At 44.1% G+C, this 6,236-nt stretch overlaps 1 long non-coding RNA gene across 1 annotated transcript; it reads left to right on the forward strand.

Moving 5' to 3' along the window:
* Positions 1–248: 248 nt before the first annotated feature.
* LOC116982222 lies at positions 249–3,841 on the forward strand. Its single transcript, XR_004414403.1, has 3 exons — positions 249–315; positions 2,072–2,218; positions 3,807–3,841. It is a non-coding gene; the product is annotated as an uncharacterized LOC116982222 (long non-coding RNA).
* The last annotated feature ends 2,395 nt before the right edge of the window (positions 3,842–6,236 follow it).

A 6,236-nucleotide genomic window follows, 5' to 3' on the forward strand; every position in this document is an offset into this window, starting at 1 on the left:
TGTAATTGGGTCGATTGCAAACGTGTATTGTCCTTCTGCTGACTGGTCAGCACGCAACAAAAGCTTTACACTGTACCTCGGTACACGTGACAACAAACTAAACATAAACTCAAGAGCATAGACCATAGAACAGTACAGCACAGGAACAGGCCCTTTGGCCCACAATGTCCGTGCCACGGATGATGCCCGGTTAAACCAATCTCTGCTCTGTACCAATTCTATTTAATTATTATTTTGGTTATTTTACAGCCACATTAAAATAAGAGCATGTGGAGGTGCATTTGTGCAAATGAAAAGCCTCTTGCATCGGCGGGGGTAAGTATTTTTGTAATTTCCTGTTGTTGCATTTGCATTTACAAAATTTGTATTTGTATTCATGATATATTTTGGAATTTAGTTTTTCCTTGTATAAAATAATGTGTGGACTACAATCACTTGCTTATGATTTCAATTGCAAAAATAGTTCATGAAAATGCTTTTCCTTTGCTTAACTTAATTTGTCTGTTATATTTTGCCTCTGGTAAATGTTAGCCGTTTCAAATTGAATTTCTCATGTTTTATTATTTGTTATTGGCATGACTAATTTTTATTAGATGGGTTGTGCATATTGAGGCCGAGAAATGTTGATTTGTGTAATGTGACTGGTTCACTGCTTGAAAAAATACATTCTCCTCTAAGTAAACCTGGGACGTTTATGACATTCATGATTTTCTTCCTGTCCTGTGCAGTGATGAGCAATGGTGGGCCACTAATGTAAAAGCAACCCTGGAAAAGATGGGCATCCTGTTTGTTCAAAGAGAAATAGGATTGGTCTGAGCACGACCCAAGCTCTTGGTACTAGGAGTCAGCTGCTCATCATAACACCTTACCTTGTGGGCAGCATTGACCACCAATTCTAAACTCCTCTGTTCCAACGTATCACTACTCACCCACAGTCATCAGAGAGCTATTGGCCCTCACTGAGGCCTGAATTGATCCTTGGTTTTCACTTACGATACGATACAATAAAACTTTCTTCATCCCCGGAGGGAAATTGGTCGCCAACAGTCACAACACACAAGGTGCACGAAAACTTGAAATTAAAAGTGAAAAGAAAAAGAAAAAGACATGCGACTGTTGGCTGGCTGCCGTGTGCACAACGCCTTAAACGGAACGAACAAACAAACAAACGCAGGCTTATCCCCTGGGTAGAGAATTATAAATGTAGAGTATTTCCCCCGCATCGGGTCCCACATTGTTCTACCACCGTCCCACATGGCAGTCCCCCATCGCCGGATCCCCATTGTTCTTCACGGCAGTGGGGGGACGCCTGGTCCCCATTGTCTTCCCCTCCCCCCCCCCCCCCCCATTCATGCTGATTGCGGGCTGATCGTGAGGCCCCACTGCCACTGAGGCTCCCGTTGCCGCTGAGACTCCCGTTGCTGCTGAGGCTTCCATCACCGCCGCTGCTGAGGCTCCCGTTGCCGCTGAGGCTCCCGTTGCCGCTGAGGCTCCCGTTGCTGCTGAGGCTCCCGTTGCCCCTGAGGCTCCCGTTGCTGCTGAGGCTCCCATCACCGCCGCTGCTGAGGCTCCCTCAGCCCAGGCAGACCTCGCCATCCGGCTTCACCTCGGTCCCCTGGGAGGCCTGTGGGGCGAGTCTAGCCAACCGGTGCACGTTCCGGTCAGCGGCGCGGTTGTTCGGTGGGTGGATTGGGCCCACACGGCTCCTAGGGTCACTCCCACCTCACATGTGCAGCTCTCCAGGACACTTCCCCTTTTCCCAGTATTACTAGCAAATCAGACTTGCATCACAGATACAAAGAAATGCAGATGCTGGTTTATATCCACAATGGGCACACTGCTGGAGTAATGGTGGTGCAACAGTAGAGTTGCTGCCTTACAGTGTCAGGGAACTGGGTTCGATCCTGACTACAGGTGCTTGTCTGTACAGAGTTTGTACCTTCTCCCCGTGACCTGCGTGGATTCTCTCCGGGATCTCAGGTGTCCTCTCACACTGAATATTTCAATACTGTTTTCTCTGAAGTCTGATTCACTATGATGCAGTTATTAATGGTGACCAATTATTCTGCAGGCACTGAGCTGCCAGAAGACTAAAGGTAAGTATTCGGCGGCTGATTTAACTGAGCAGCTGGCTCAGTATGAACAGCAAATAGTGCAGCTCAAAGACCAAATTCTGGACAAAGAAACCCAGCTTCACGTGAGAGATGAACAGCTTAAGGTAACATCAATTCCAGTTGAATATTTGTTACCCTCACTGAGTGAGCTATTACAGTGATCTGTGTACTTTGTGTTTGCATTTCTGCAGTTGGATTTCACTTTAAAGCCTGAAAATTCAGTCCAAAATATTGCAAGTTTTCTTTTTAACAATAACAATTAACAATGCCTCTTGTTTTCTAAAGCAAAGACTATTGTTAAACCGTTTCACGTCGTGTGTCAGAACTTTTCAAGGAAATTGAAAGCATGTCTTCGCACATCTATGAAGGTGGACAGATCATCAGGTCCGGCAGAAATGTTTCCCAGCCAGTTAAAAGAAGCAAGGGTGGAAACAGCTGAGGTTCTGACTAAATGTTTTCAGTCTTCCCTTGCCAAAGGAATGGTTCCAGAAAATTGTTGAAATTGTCGAGGAGTGCTTCCTGTTATTATATAATAGTAAAGATGAAATTGTACAGGAGAAGATGCAGATGGGATTTAGTGTAGTTAATTGTCACATGTATCGAGTAAACTATTAAAGAATACAAGTTTCTGACAAATGTTGAGCGGTTGGGTGAGGAGGCACAGTGTTGGGTGGCACGCTGGCACAGCGGTAGAGTTGCTGCCTTGCAGCACTTGTAGCGCCAGAGACCCGGGTTCCATCCCAATTACGGGTGCTGTCTGTACATTCTCCCCTTGACTGTGTGAGTTTTGCTTTTGTTTGTTTTTAGTCTGTTTTATTTGTGTGTGTGTTAGCGTATCTTTAGTTTTGTATTATGTGGGGGGAAGTGGGGGATTGGGGAAAGGAGAAACTTTTATTAACTCTTCCCTCGACGGAGGTGCGACTTTTTCCGTATTGCATCTCCGCCGGCATTGTGGCCAAACATCGTGGAGCTGGAGGTAGCTTTGTTAGGGATCAACGTCGGGAGCTCCAACTGCAGGACCTTTGATCGGCGACTGCGGGAGTTTCGATCGCCCCGACTGCGGGAGTTTCGATTGCCCCGACCGTGGGAGAAAAGGAGGAAGATGGTAAAAGTTATTCACCTTCCATCACAGAGGGGAATATGTGGTCGCAAAAACCACGATGGAGGAGCTGCCTACCCTGGTGGGGACTCGGAGGGGTTTCCGTGAGTGCAGTGATCCTGGAGTCTGGTTCGAGTGTGGACGGCTTTCTGACTTTGGGCGGACAGGGACTGCAGAGAGAGTACAGCGGTCGGTGAAGGAGCGTGTGTGTGGCCCGGACATTGAACTGATGGCTGTGGGTCTCTGCTTATGCTGGGTGCCCTAGGGATTCTCACACGCCGCTGTGGTGGCTGTTTATGTTTAATCTTTATGTAGTTTTGTGTCTTGTTGCATTTTTGGATGTGTGTGGTAAATCATATTTCACTGTACCTCAGTACACGTGACAATAAAGGACCATTAAACCATTGAATGTGAATTAATGATTTAATCCCCTGATTTCATTAATGATAATTTTAATTTTAACGTCTTAATACCAAGGTGGAATTGAAGAATTGGTGCATTTAAATTACAAATGTTGCGTGTGTGTGATTTCCATTCTATGTTGCCCAGTTTTAATCACTGTTACGAGGTATTAATCACGTTAACTTCCTCAGTTGCTGGAAGACCTCAAGGTAAAACTCCGTGAAAATGAAGAGGCATTATTGGAAAAGACGGAACTTGTGGATGTGTTGGAGAAAAAGCTTGATGGAAATTATCGGGAGCTAGCGGTAAGGACATCATTGTTTGCAGCTGTGTGAATGTCTATTACAGGGAAAGATCTCTGCAACCAGTTAAGGGATTCTGTTGTAACTGGCAGTGAAATCAAAATAGCAGGGAGCCTCTTGGAATAAATCTGTAAATAGAAACATAGAAAATAGGTGCAGGAGGAGGCCATTCGGCCCTTTGAGCCTGCACCGCCATTCAATATGATCATGGCTGGTCATCCAACTCAGTATTCTGTACCTGCTTTCTCTCCATACCCCCTGATCCCTTTAGCCACAAGTGCCACATCTAACTCCTTCTTAAATATAGCCAATGAACTGGCCTCAACTACATTTTGTGGCAGAGAATTCCACAGATTCACCACTCTCTGTGTAAAAAATGTTTTTCTCATCTCAGTCCTAAAGGATTTCCCCTTTATCCTTAAACTGTGACCCCTTGTTCTGGACTTCCCCAACATCGGGAACAATCTTCCTGCATCTAGCCTGTCCAACCCCTTAAGAATTTTGTAAGTTTCTATAAGATTCCCCCCTCAATCTTCTAAATTCTAGCGAGTACAAGCCGAGTCTATCCAGTCTTTGTTCATATGAAAGTCCTGACATCCCAGGAATCAGTCTGCTGAACTTTCTCTGTACTCCCTCTATGGCAAGAATGTCCTTCCTCAGATTAATAGACCAAAACTGTGTGCAATACTCCAGGTGTGGTCTCACCAAGACCCTGTACAACTGCAGTAGAACCTCCCTGCTCCTTTTCTCAAATCCTTTTGCTATGAATGTTTACATACCATTTGCTTTCTTCACTGCCTGCTGCACCTGCATGCCTACTTTCAATGGCTGGTGTACCATGACACCCAGGTCTCGTTGCATCTCCCCTTTTCCTAATCGGCCACCATTCAGGTAATAGTCTACTTTCCTGTTTTTGCCACCAAAGTGGATAACCTCACATTTATCAACATGAAAAAGTGTGAAGCTTTTCTTTTGTATAAATCTTCCCATTCTTTTTTTCTAAATCAGCCCATCAACCCTTTTATGATCTGTTATGGTGCAGAATCTCATTTTATGTAGAGCCTTGCAACATTGTCATTCTGGTTAGTGCAGTGATCCTGGAGTCTGGTGCGAGTGTGGACGGCTTTCTGACTTTGGGCGGACAGGGACTGCAGAGAGAGTACAGCGGTCGGTGAAGGAGCGTGTGTGTGGCCCGGACATTGAACTGATGGCTGTGGGTCTCCGCTTATCCTGTGTGCCCTAGGGATTCTCACACGCCGCTGTGGTGGCTGTTTATGTTTAATCTTTATGTAGTTTTGTGTCTTGTTGCTTTTTTGGTATGTGTGTGGTAAATCATATTTCACTGTACCTCAGTACACGTGACAATAAAGGACCATTAAACCATTGAATGTGAATTAATGATTTCATCCTCTGATTTCATTAATGATAATTTTAATATCTTAATACCAAGGTGGAATTGAAGACCTAACTATTGGTGCAGTTGAATTACAAATGTAGCGTGTGTATGATTTCCATTCTATGTTGCCCAGATTTATCTGTAGGAGGTATTAATCACTTGTTAACTTCCTCAGTTGCTGGAAGACCTCAAGGTAAAACTCCGTGAAAGCGAAGAGGCATTATTGGAAAGGACACAACATGTGGATGTGTTGGAGAAAAAGCTTGATGGGAAGAATCGGGAGCTAGCGGTAAGGACATCATTGTTTGCTGCTGTGTGAATCTCTATTACAGGGAAAGATCTCTGCAACCAGCTAAGGGATTCTGTTGTAACTGGCAGTGAAATAAAAATAGCAGGGAGCCTCTTGGAATAAATCTGTAAATATGAAAAAATGTGAAGATTTTCTTTTGTATAAATCTTCCCATTCTTTTTTTGTAAATCAACCCTTTTATGAAGTGTTATAGTGCAGAGTCACAGTTTATGTGGAGCCTTGCAACATTGTCATTCTGGTTATGACAGGTTGTTGGCATTGCTGATCTGTGCCACCAATTGTTTTCAGCCGTGACCAAGATCAGAAGAGATCTGCTATTTATCTCCTATTTAGATGTCAACAACACATGAACTCTTGATTATAATGCAACAATGTCACTACTGATTATATCTATCTTCCATCATTTCTATTCCATATATATTACTAAAATTCTCATCTTGACCACTTTGTGTCTGCGTTGGAATTAAATTTGAGCAAAAACCATCCTGCTTATCGCTATCATTTTTCGCCACCATTCCTCTCTGCTGAAATCATAAAAGTTTTGATCCGATCGATGAAATAGTACAAAAGTTATAAAGGTTTTGAAGGTTCACCCTCCCCACACCCCACAGAC

The sequence above is a fragment of the Amblyraja radiata genome, chromosome 16, assembly GCF_010909765.2.
Source record: "Amblyraja radiata isolate CabotCenter1 chromosome 16, sAmbRad1.1.pri, whole genome shotgun sequence".
Taxonomy (NCBI): Eukaryota; Metazoa; Chordata; class Chondrichthyes; order Rajiformes; family Rajidae; genus Amblyraja; species Amblyraja radiata.